General features: G+C 35.5%; 1 long non-coding RNA gene across 2 annotated transcripts in view; it reads left to right on the plus strand.

Moving 5' to 3' along the window:
* The window catches only part of LOC117801942, a 111,577-nt gene that overhangs the window by 7,382 nt on the left and 90,917 nt on the right, over window positions 1-13,278 (plus strand). The window lies entirely within an intron of this gene.

Consider the following 13,278-nt stretch of genomic DNA (forward strand, 5'->3'; position numbering starts at 1 on the left):
CCAAGCTAAAACTAAGAGCTGCATGCTTAACTGACTGTGCCACACATGTGCCCCACGTTCTCATTTGCTAAATTTCTTAACAAAATATTCTTTTTAGAGTTTGATGGTTTGATTCAGAATGTTAAGTCCCATACATTGCAATTGGATTTATATGTCTCTCAAGTCTCTTTTAATCTAAAGGCCCCCCCGTCTCTTTCTTTTTCCTTTCAATTATTAAAGAAATGGAGTCATTTATCCTAAGCATTTTCTTACAGTTGGGATTTTTCTGATTGTGTCCCATTTACAGTATTTCTTTTCCCACTCTGTTTCCTATAAATTACTAGATAAATTTAAAGTCTTGATCAGACTCTGGTTTGTGTGTGTGTGCAGAGTATTTGATAAGGGATGTTATGTGCTTCCATCAGGAGATATATAAAATCTGTTGTCTTGTAATGCAAGCAGTCAGTGATGATCATTGCCTAGATCATTACGAGTTGCAAAATGGTGATGTTCTAATCCTATCATTCTTCAATTTATTCGCTGAAATAATTCTTTAAGGAGAAACTTCCTCTCATTAACTATTTTGTTACCCTGAGGATAAATGTTTGATTCTCACTTTACTTAACTAGTTTTCAAAGCAATGGATTTCAAAATAATCATCCCAAATTGATGAACTAGGTATTTTTCCTCTTGTAACCATTTAACATTCATGGATTTAAAAACAGTTGGTGGAAGCGCTTGGGTGGTGCAGTTGGTTAAGCGTCTGACTTGGTTTTGGCTCAGGTTGTGATCTCGGGGTTGGGGGACTGAGGCCCAGGTTGGGCTCCATGTTCAGCACAGACTCTGCTTAAGACTCTTTCTTCCTCTCCCTCTGCCCCTCCCACCTGCTCTCTCTCTCTCTTTCTTTAAAATAAATAAATAAATCTTTTAAAAAACCAGATGCACCTATTTCAATCTATTGCAGCTCTTATTCTTTCTGATGTTCAAATTGTCCCATTTTTGATTTATGCGAGGCCCTTCAAGTTGCCTCTGTAGTTGGCCATGTTCTTTCAACACAGGACTTTGGTGCTTAGCTTTCTAGGTTGGATGGTACCTTAGAGGTCAGCTGGTTTAATCTCCATTGATGCTCCATTGATGCTCATTTCTGCTTACCATTCATGGAGACTTCCTGAGATGCCCTAATTATGTACTTACAGCTAACTTGTTGTGCCAAATCATTCCATTCTTTTTCAACTCCTCTAATCTAACCCACTCTTCAAATTTTGTTCCTCATAACTGAAGGTAAACAGCATCATCTCTATATGTAAATCACCTTCAGTAAAATAGCAGGTTAACCAGATACTGTGCTCACTCCAATCCTGTAGAGGTTGTTCAGAGAAGCACAGCAAGAAATAGTTACATTCCAGAAATGCAGCTATATGAATAGCTGCAGAAGAATTGATGTTGTTACAGTAGAATTTTCTTTTTCTCACATCTGACACCAAAAAAAGACTTCTTTTCTTCCTTTCGATCCTCTGTTCCTCATCCTGTCCTCTTTTGGCATTGGGTTGAGTAATGCTGTCCATAAATTTTAGGTCAGATAGTGCAGCATGGAATCCTCAGGGAGACAGGGTCAGTGCATCCTTAACAACGTCCCCAGGCCACCTAGCAACTAAATACCTCTCTCAGTTCCAGTTCCAGTTCACTGCCACCTGTCTTTCTGGATATTATTTGTTCAAGAATTTTATTCTCTGAGATGACAGACAGAGATGGGCATATGTCCTTGACCATCTGATAGCTTCTGCTCTTGTTCCTCTGAAGGAAAAAATTCTTTTATTTCATATCTCACTAGTTACAGTTAGCTCTGAAATCCCCCAAATATATTTATCATCTTTCATACTTTTTAAAGTGAATTAAAGAATATTTGTGAATTGATTGTGAGCCCTCTGAGGTTTCCTAATATTCTTAAGTCCATAGTAAACACATATTTAGATTTTAGAAAAATTATCTTTTATATTTCACATTCTTTGGACTGATGAGTTCATGTTTTTAAAACATATATTAGCATAATGAGACTAACTATGATCAGTTTAACGATGTGTTTCTTTCCAGTTGTACAGGTAACTCAGGCTTATTATTGAACATCTGGAAAATACAGGAAAATCTCAGAAAGAAAATAAAAGTCACCTTGAACATGTCATAGAAATAGAAAATAGGGACCCTTGTTATCGTGTTTATCAGTAATACGTGCTAAATTACTGGGCACATTGAATGCTAGATGGAGACTGCTTTGTGTCAACCAGCACTATTCACATAATATAATTTGAGGTTGTTGCAAGGCCCTGCCTAAGTAAATATATCTTCTTCACCAGTTGGCAGGGTGCCATCATTTCCTCCTTATATGGTTTAAATGACAAAGGTGGGGCATTATTTCCAGAAGAGTCTCATTACAATGCACCTGCTATTTAGGGTTCTGAGTGACTTCTGATCTTTTTTTGTTAGTACATTAGCAAGTTATAGTTCAAGAAATTAGTTCTTGGCTCATTAGAGCCTCAACTATGTTTGTTAAAGTAAGTATGAATCTTGCACACTTATTTATACATGGGCATAAGAAACCAAGGCCAGAGTGTAAGGTGTTGGTCAAAGGCCATAAAATGGCTAGTCAGAATCGGGACCATAACTAGGATTCTTTTTTTTTTTTTTTAATTAGAAAAAATTATTTATTTATTTTTAAAATTCCAGTATAATTAATGTACAGTGTTTTTTTTAAATGTTTTTTTATTTATTTATTTGACAGAAAGAGACAGCCAGTGAGAGAGGGAACATGAGCAGGGGGAGGACAGCCAGGGAGAGAGGAAGAAGCAGGCTCCCAGGGTAGGAGCCTGATGCAGGGCTCGATCCCCGAATGCTGGGATCACGCCCTGAGCCGGAGGCAGACGCTTAACGACTGGGCCACCCAGGCGCCCCAGTGTGCAGTGTTGTATTAATTTCAAGTGTACAATGTGGTGATTCACCAATTCTATACATTACTCAGTGCTCATGATAATAAGTGTACTTTTAATTTCCATCCTCTATTTCACCCATTCCCCCACCTTCCTTTTGGTAACCATCTGTTCTCTATAGTTAAGAGTCTGTTTTTTTGTTTATCTCTTTTTTCTTTGGTCATTTGCTTTGTTTCTTTAATTCCTCATGTGAGTGAAATCACATGATATTTGCCTTTCTCTGGCTGGCTTATTTCACTTCACAGTATACTCTCTAGATCCATCCAAGTTGTTGCAAATGGCAAGATTTCATTCCTTTTTTATGGCTGAGTAATATTCCTGTGTGTGTGTGTGTGTGTGTGTGTGTGTGTGATATATCTCTATCTATCTATCTATCTATCTATCTATCTATCTATCTATCTATCTATCTATCTATCTAGATATGCCACATCTTTACCCATCTGTGAATGGACACTTTGGCTGCTTCCACTTTGGCTATTGAAACTAATGCTATGAATTAGTGTTTTCATATTCTTTGGATAAATATCCAGTAGTGGAATTACTGAATCACAGGGTAATCCTATTTTTAATTTTTTGAGGAACCTGCACACTCTCTTCCATAATGGCTGCACCAGGTTGCTTTCCCACCAACAGTAAACCAGGGTTCCTTTTTTTCACATTCTCACCCAATACCTAGTGTTTCTTGTGTTTTTGATTTTAGCCATTTTTACGGGTGTGAGCTGATAGCTCGCTGTAGTTTTGATTTGCATTTCCCAGATGATGAGTGATGTTGAGAATCTTTTCACATGTCTGTTGGCCATCTGTACATCTTTGGAGAAGTATCTGTTCATGTCTTCTGCCCATTTTTAAATTAGATTATTTGTTTTTGGCATGTTGAGTTTTATAAGTTCTTTTTATATTTTGGGTACTAACCCTTTATCAGGTGTGTCATTTACAAATATCTTCTCCCATTCCATAGGTTGCTTTTTAGTCTTGTTGATTGTTTCCTTTGCTGTGCAGAAGCTTTTTATCTTGATGAATTCCCAATAGTTCATTTTGCTTTTGTTTCCTTTCCCTCAGGAGACATATCTAGAAAAAGCCTTTTAGTTTATTTCCAGTGTTTATTTATACTTTTGTTGCCTTTGCTTTTGGTGTCAAATCCAAAAATCATTGCTAAGGCTGATGTCAAGGAGCTTTACCCCATTTATTTTCACTCAGGAGTTTTGTAGCTTTCGGTCTGATTGTCAAGTGTTTGATTTATTTTGATCTAAATTTTGTATATGGTGTAAGATAGCAATCCAGTTTCATTCTTTTGCATAGGGCTATCCAGTTTTCCCCATGCCATTTATTATAAAGACTATTCTTTTCCCATTGTATATTCTTGGCTTATTTTTTGTAAATTAATTGACAATTTGTGTGTAGGTTTATTTCTGGGCTCTCTATTCTGTTCCATTTATCTTTATTTTTTGACAATACCATATTGTTTTAATATAGTTTTGTAATATAGTTTGGAAGCAGGAAGTATAATGCCCCCAGCTTGTGCTTCTTTCTCAAAATGGCTTTGGCTATTTGATCTTTTCTGTTTCCATACAAGTTTTAGTGTTGATTGCTGTGAAAAATGTCATTGGAATTTGGTAAGGATTACATCTAATCTGTAGATTAATTTGGGTAGCATGGACTTTTAAACACTATTAATTATTCCAGTCCGTGAGCATGGAATATCTTTCTATGTATTTGTGTCTTAATTTTTTTTCATCAATGTCTTATAGTCTTCAGGGCACATATCTTTCACCTGGGTTTTATTTATTCCTTGGTATTTTGTTCTTTTTGATGTAATTGTAAATGGGCTTTAAAAAATTTCTTTCTGATAGATCATTATAGTATATAGAAACATAACACTCTCTCTCTCTCTCTCTCTCTATATATATATATTTGATTTTGTACCCCCTACTACCTGGTCACCTGACCCCTCTTACTCTATATTGATTTTGTATCCTCGAAGTTTGCTGAATTCACTAATTAGTTCTAATAGTTTTTTGGTGGAGATTTTAGGTTTTCTATATATGTAATCATGTTATCTGCTAATAGACACAGTTTTACTTTTTCCTTTCCAATCCGGATTCTTTCTCTTTCTCTTACCTGATTGCTTGGGCTAGGACTTACAGTGATGTTAAATAAAATTGGTGAGAGTAGGCTGCTTGTATTTTTCTGATTTTAGAATAAAAGCTTTCAACTTTTCACTGTGGAGTCTGATGTTAGCAGTGGGCTTGTCATATACGACTTTTAGTATATTGAGGTACATTCCCTCTATACCCAATTTGTTGAGTGTTTTTATCATGAATGGATGTTGATTTTTTACCAAATGGCTTTTCTGGATTGATTGGAATGATCACATGATTTTTGTTTTTCATTTCGTTATTGTAATGTATCACATTGACTCATTTGTGGACGTTGAATCATCCTTTCATCCTTGTAATAAATCCCACTTGATCATGGAATATGATCCTTTTAATATATTATTGAATTTGATTTGCTAATATTTTGTTAAGGAATTTAGTATCTATGTTTATTAGAAATATTGGCTGTAATTTCCTTGTCCTTGTCTGGTTTTGGTGTCAGGGTAAAATTGTAAAATAAGCTTAGAAGTGTTCCCTGATCTATTTTTTTGGAGGAGTTTGAGAAAGATTGATATGAATTTTTAAAAATATTTGATAGAATTCACCAGTAAAGCTACCTGGCCCTGGATTTTCATTGTTGGGAGGTTTTTGATTACTGAGTCAATCTCCTTATTAGTAACTGGTCTGTTCAAATTTTTTATTTCTTCATGATTCAATCTTGGTAGGTTGTATGTTTCTTGGAATTTATCCATGTTTTCTAGGTTGTCCAGCTTGTTTGTATATTTGTTCTTAGTAGTCTCTTGTGATCCTTTGTATTTATGTGGTACTGGTTGTAAGTCTTTTAATTTCTAATTTTATTTTTATGAATTCTCTTTTTCTCCCTCTTGGTAAGTCTAGCTTAAGGTTTACCTATTTTGCTTATTTTTTCAAAGTATCAGCTCTTAGTTTCATGATCTTTTCTAGTTTCTTTCTAGTTCTTATTTTCACTCTGATTTTTGTTATTTCCTTACTCTTACTTAGGAGTTAGATTGTTTATTGGAGATCCCTTACTCTTAATATAGACATTTATTTTGCTATAACTTCCCTCTTCAAAAAAAAATTTTTATTTATTTATTATTTATTTGAGAGAGAGAGAGTTAGAGCAAGAGAGCTCAATAGGGGGAGCAGTAGAGGGAGAGGGAGAAGCAGGCTCCCCACTGAGAGGGAGCCCAATATGGGACTTGATCCCAGGACTCTGGTATCATGACCTGAACCGAAGGCAGATACTTAACTGACTGAGCCACCCAGGTGCCCCTGAACTTCCCTCTTAGAACTGCTTTTGCTATATCCCATAAATTGTGATTATTGTATTTCCATTTTCATTTGTCTCAATTTTTTAATTTCTCTTTTAATTTCTTCTTCAACCCATTGATTGTTCAGTAATATGTTGTTTAATCTCTACACATCTGTGAATTTTCCAGTTTTGGTTTTGGTAATTGATTTCTAATTTCATACTACCATGGTCTGAGACAATGCTCGATATGATTTCAATCTTTTTAAATTTATTTGACTTATTTTGTGGCCTAACATATGATCTGTCCTGGAGAATGTTCCATGTGTGCTTGTGAAAAATGTGTATTCTGCTGCTGTTAGATGGAATGTTCTGTAACAGGTGTTACCGTCTGGTCTAATATGTAGCTTAAATCCAATGTTGCCTTTTGGTTTTCTGTCTGGATAATCTATCCACTGTTGAAAGTGGAGTATCAAAGTCCCCTACTGTTATTAAAATATTGCTTTCCATTTCTCCCATCAGGTCTTTAATATTTGCTTTATATATGAAGGGGCTTTTATGTTGTGTGAATAAATATTTACAAGCATTATATCCTCTTTTTGGATTGACTCCTTCATTTTTATGTAATTATCTTGTCTCTTTTTACACTCTAGTAGCTTCAAGTCTATTTTGTCTACGTGTAGCATCCCTTTTTCTCTTCTTTTCATTTGCATAGAATATCTTCTTTTAATCACTCTACTTTCATTCTGTGTGTCTTAATATTTTCTTTACTCTAAGTTTATGGTAAGAATACAGTATATAATACATATAACATGCAAAATATGTGCTAATCAATTGTTTAGGTTATCATGAAGGCTTCTGACCAGCAGTAGGCTCCTAGTACTTAAGTTTTGGTGGAGTCAAAAGTATACATGGATTTTCAACTGTGCAGAGAGTTAGCACTCCTAACCCTTGTATTATTCAAAGGTTGATTATCACATTGTAGATAAGCAAAACTGTGGAAGCATTAAATAAAGCACTGGCTTCCAGGAATTTGGGTTGGGGGAATGGATGAATAGGCAAACTGCAGAGGATTTTTAGGGCAGTGAAAATTCTCTGTATGATACTATAATGATGGGTACATGTCATTTTACATTTGTCCAAACCCATAGAATTCACAACACCGAGAGTGAACCCTAAGGTAAACTATTGACTTCGGGTGATTCTGATGTGTTAGTGTAGGCTCATTAATTGTAACAAATCTATTATTTTAGCGGATGTTATGCATGTGTTTGAGTAGAGGAGTATATGGGAAATCTCTATGCCTTCCTCTCAGTTTTGCTATGAATCTAAAACTGCTCTAAAAAAATTTTAAAAAGTAAAAGGAAATAGGTTTCCTGGTTAGTGTTTTCAGAAAAAATATAAGATTTACAGGAAAGGAGTATTAATTTAATCAAGAAATGCTTATGCTATTATTTGTGCTTTCTTTTTTGTCAGAATTTTGACATTTTATTAGTCTTTCAAAAAAACCATCCAAAATCTAGCCTTCAGTTTTGTGTGTTTTCTAACTCTAGTCTCTTATTATTTCCTTTTGTCTACTTATGCTTATTTTGCTTTCTTTTTACAGTTCTTTGGTTTTGGACTTGATTTTAATCTTTCTTCCATTCCTACTTAACCCTCCCCACCCCCAAGTATGCATTTAATATGAAACTTCCTTTGAATACTATTTTAGCTGGATTAACAATTTTGAATTGTGGAGTCATTTTCTGATTGTTCGGTTTTATATGTGGTTTGATTCCTATGGTTATTTTTATTTTTAATTGTGATAAAATATATGATATAAAATTTGTATCATCTTAACTAGTTTTAAGTGTAAAATTCTATAGTGTTAAGTATATTCACATTGTTGTGCAACAGATATCTAGAATTTTTGCATTTTAAAAATGAAACTCCATTCCCACTGAACAACAGCTCTACATTATTCCTCCTTCCATCTCCTGGAAGCCACTATTCCACTTTCTATTTGTATGAGTTTGACTAGTTTTAGATACCTCATATAAATGGAATCATATATTATTTGTCCTGTTGTGATTGGCTTATTACATTTAACATAATGCCTTCAAAGTTCATCTATGTTACAGAATGTGACAGGATTTCCTTCTTGTTATTTTTTAAGGCTGAATAATATTCCATTGTGTGCATATACCACATCTTATTTATTTATCCATTTATGGACATGTGTGTTGCTTCCACTCCTTGTCTATTGTGAAAAGTGCTGCAGTGACCACGGGTGTGCAAATACTTCTTTGAGATCCTGATTTCAACTCTTTTGTATATGCCCAGAAGTGGGATTGTTGGATCATATGTTAATTCCATTTTTTAATTTTTTAAGACCTGCCATACTATCTTTATAGCAGATGCATCATTTTACATTCCCACCAAGAGTTCACTAGGGTTCCAGTTTTTCCACATCATCACCAACACTTATTATTTTTTAACTTAAATTCAATTAGCCAACATAAAGTACATCATTAGTTTTGGATGTAGAGTTCAGTGATTCATTAGTTGCATATAACACCCAGTGCTCATCACATCACATGCCCTCCTTAATGCCCATCACCCAGTTACCCCATCCCCCCACCCACTTCCCCTTCAGCAACCCTCTGTTTGTTTCCCAGAGTCAAGAGTCTCTCATGGTTTGTCTCCCTTTCTGATTTCTTCCCATTCAGTTTTCCCTTCCTTCCCCTATGATCCTCTGCACTATTTCTGACATTCCACATATGAGTGAAACCATATGATAATCATCTTTCTCTGGTTGACTCATTTCACTTAGCGTAATACCCTCCAGTTCCATCCATGTCAATGCAAATGGTAGGTATTCATCCTTTTGTATATATGGACCACATCTTCTTAATCCAATCATCTGTTGAAGGGCATCTTGGCTCCTTCCACACTTTGGCTATTGTGGACATTGCTGCTGTTTACATTGGGATGCAGGTGCCCCTTCGGATCACTACACCTGTATCTTTGGGGTAAAAACCTAGATGTGCACTTGCTGGGTCCTAGGCTAACTCTATTTTTAACTTCTTGAGGAACCTCCATACCATTTTCCAGAGTGGCTATACCAGCTTGCATTCCCACCAACATTGTAGAAGGGTTCCCCTTTCTCCACACCATCACCAATATTTGTTGTTTACTGTCTTGTTAATTTTAGCCATTCTAACTGGTGTGAGGTGGTATCTCATTGTGGTTTTGATTTGTATTTCCCTGATGCCAAGTGATGTGGAGTATTTTTTCATGTATCTGTTGTCCATTTGTATGTCTGTTCATTTCTTCTGCCCATTTCTTGACTGGATTTTTTTTTGGGGGGGGTGTTGAATTTGATAAGGTCTTTATAGATCTTGGATACTAGATTTGATATGTCATTTGAAAATATTTTCTCCCATTCTGTAGGTTGCCTTTTAGTTTTGTTGACTGTTTCCTTTGCTGTGGAGAAGCTTTTATCTTGATGAAGTCCCAATAGTTTAATTTTGTTTTTGCTTCCCTTGCCTTTAGAGATGTGTGTTGCAAGAAGTTGCTGCGGCCGAGGTCAAAGACGTTTGATTCCTTGATTTCTCTTTCTTCGGCTTTGTTATTGGTGTATAGAAATGCAACAGATTTCTGTATGTTGATTTTTGTATCCTGCAATTTTGCTGAATTTGTGTGTCAGTTCTAGCAATTTTTTGGTGGAGTCTTTCAGATTTTCTACATAGAGTTTGAGATCAGCTGCAAATAGTGAAAGTTTGACTTCTTCCTTGTTGAGTTGGATGCCTTTTATTTATTTTTGTTGTCTGATTGCTGAGGTTTGTCTCTATGTCTTTTTTGATTTCCTCTTTGACTTCTTCATAAACCCATTGGCTGTTTAGTAGCATGTTGTTTAGTTTCCAAGTGTTTGTGTTTTTTTCCCAGTTTTTTCTTGTGGTTAATTTTTAGTTTCATACAGTTGTATTTGGAAAAGATGCATGGTATGATTTCAGTCTTCTTAAATTTATTGCGACTTGTTTTGTGGCCTAACATGTGATCTATTTTTTCATATGACTCTGAGTTACTGTCTAGTGTCCTTTCATTTCACCATGCAGGACAGATCTAATGGTAACAAATTCCTCAGCTTTTGTTTATCTGGGAATATTTTTAATTTCTCCTTCATTTTTGAAGGATGGTTTTTCTATTCTTATGTATAAAAATTATATACTCTCTATTCTATTCTTCTGGGACTGTATTAAAGGACTTCCACATTGTTCTTGATGATCTCTCATGAGTCCTTTAGGCTCTTTTTGCTTTTCTTCATAGTTTTTTCTTTTTGCTCTTCTGACTTGTTTTCTTCAAGTTCATTGATTCTTTCTTCTGTTTAAGATTTTTTAAAAAATAGTTTCTGTCTCTTTCTTGATATTCTTATTTCATTCATGCATTGTTTTCCTGATTTCATTTCATTGGCCTTCCTGTGTTCTTTTTTTTTTTTTTAGCTCATTGAGCATATTTAAGATGGTTATTTTGAATTCCTTGTCCAGTAATTCATAGATAATCTGCTTATTTAGGACTTATTTCAGGAGATTTACTGTGTTTCTTTGATTGGCCATGTTTCTTTATTTCCTTTTATACATTGTGATCTCCTGTTGAGATTTAGGCATTTGAAAAAAACTGTCACTTCTTCCAGTCTTTATAGATTTGCTTTGTACAAGGGAAGGGCTCTATCAATCAGTCTAGCAAAAAACTCTGGGGTTCTCTCATGCCTTTTCTGGGAATATGACTTCTCTGGTCTTGTTTGTATACTTTCCCAGTTAAAGTTTTTTTTTGTTGTTGTTGTTTTTTGTTTTTTGTTTTTTTTTTTTTAATTAAGGACTTGTAATCTCTTTCTCACCTTGGTATCTTTCATACTATAGCCTCTCTGGTGCTGTGGAAAGCTGTGGTATTTACCTTGTTCTCAGTGTCTTTCAATCTGGCATTCAAAGTATACTGCCTTTTTCATTAGTGCTCTGAGCCTGGCAAGACAAAAACCATTTACTTTCTAATTTCCTATTTTATTGTGGTGTTTCAAATCATAGGGTGAGTTTTTATATCTCTAGCACTGGATTTAAGTTTGAATTGGTGTGAAATTATTTATTTGTATTTTTATTTTATTTATTTATTTTTATTATTATTTTTTTAAAGTGGGCTCCATGTTGGGCTGAGATTAAGAGTTGGATGCTTAACTGACTGAGCCACACAGGTAGGGTAGCCTGAAATGTATTTATTTAAAAAACTATTTTTCTATTGGTACTTTACTAATAGACAGGAGCTAGGTAGCATTATGATTCATTCACACCAAATTGTCTCTTAACATTGGTAAGAATATGTATTCTTTTTAATGTTTTATATAGAATTATAATATTGATTTTTCTGAGCTACTTTACTTCTTTCATCTCTATACATGCAGTTTGATTTTCTTTAATATTTCTTGATTCAAAGCTAAACTTCCTCCACAGGGGTTAAAAGTTATTGCTCCCATGTGCGAAAACAGAATGTGTAGGGCGGCTGGGTGGCTCCATTGGTTAAGTGTCCAGCTCTTGATTTTGGCTCAGGTCACGGTCTCAGGGTAGTGAGATCAAGCCCCACATTGGGTTCCACACTTGGCATGGAGCCTGCTTAAGATTCTTTCTCTCCCTGTGCCCGACACCCATTCTCTCTCCCCTCAAACAAAACAAAACATAACAAAACAAAACAACACAACACAGAATGTGTACTCCATTGGTCGATTCTATGTATCAGAAGGATTACAAAGCCTAAATGCATTATTGTAATTTTCTGCTGAAATGGAAATAATGCAAACTAGATCTAGAACGTAATATGCTAATCACTAGTTTTGAAAGACTGACGGGGATAGGCCAAGTTGAGGCTAGTTTGATTGGTCTGTTTGGGGCTAGGGCTAAGTAACCAAACTATACAGATTGGTTTTGCCTGCCAAGATTATATAGGTGGCTTGGAGGAAAGTAAGAGGTAGCAATATGAGTGCAAGGTCAAAAGTCCAAGAGCCACGGGCTGACATGAGCCCCCTTCCCCTGAGTTGTCTATGTGAGGCAGCAGGGTAGGGCATGGATTTTGGTGTCCTGGAGGAGTGGTGGTATGGGGGGCAGAAATGAACACAGCCACAAAAGGCACTGCAGAATAAGGGCCTGCAGAAATTTTACCCAATTTCAGGGGGAACCTTAGAAATATAACATATAAAGGACGGATTTCAGACTGGGCACGAGGTGGATGCCAGGTGGGAGGCTATTGTTGGCTTAAGGCTCTGTCTACTTCAGAGCATGTAGACAGTGGGAATGCTTTAGTTATCCAGTAGACTATGGTTAAGCTTCACTTGATCATGGCGGGGAATGGCTGACAGTTTTTTGCCAGTCTGGTTGGTTTTGGATCAGGGTCTGAGTTGGGCAGCCTTTAGTTAGCAGTGATAATGATGAACCTGTGATGAGACTGTAGCAGGAACAAGAAGGGAGAGGCTCTATTCTGAACAGTTAAAAATGCAGATTTTGGAAGCATTGGAGCCATGTTTGAAACTAAATGCCAATATTTCTTATTTGAGTAACTTAACTAATATCTCTGAACTTTAGTTTTAGTTTTCTCTTTGGGATAATAATGCCACATTCAAAGGATTGTTGTAAAAATAAAATGTCTAATCCAATAGAAATTTCTCTGATGATATAAATGTTTTATAATATCCAAGTGATAGCTACTAGCCATGTGTGCAAATGAGTAACTGAATTTTATTTAGTTTTAATTAATTTAAATAGGTGGCTAGTAGCTAGTATATTGGACAACAGCTATAAATGATAGCTGTTATGGGGACTGCTTAAAATACAGAAAGTTAGCTTTTAAGAGTTTCCTTGACTGATATATTCTTTCAGTTACTTATTTTTTTGCTTGTCATATTTTGCTTGGTGTGCAATGAAATATACAGCAA

This window comes from Ailuropoda melanoleuca, chromosome 4 (genome assembly GCF_002007445.2).
Source record: "Ailuropoda melanoleuca isolate Jingjing chromosome 4, ASM200744v2, whole genome shotgun sequence".
In the NCBI taxonomy this organism is placed as follows: domain Eukaryota; kingdom Metazoa; phylum Chordata; class Mammalia; order Carnivora; family Ursidae; genus Ailuropoda; species Ailuropoda melanoleuca.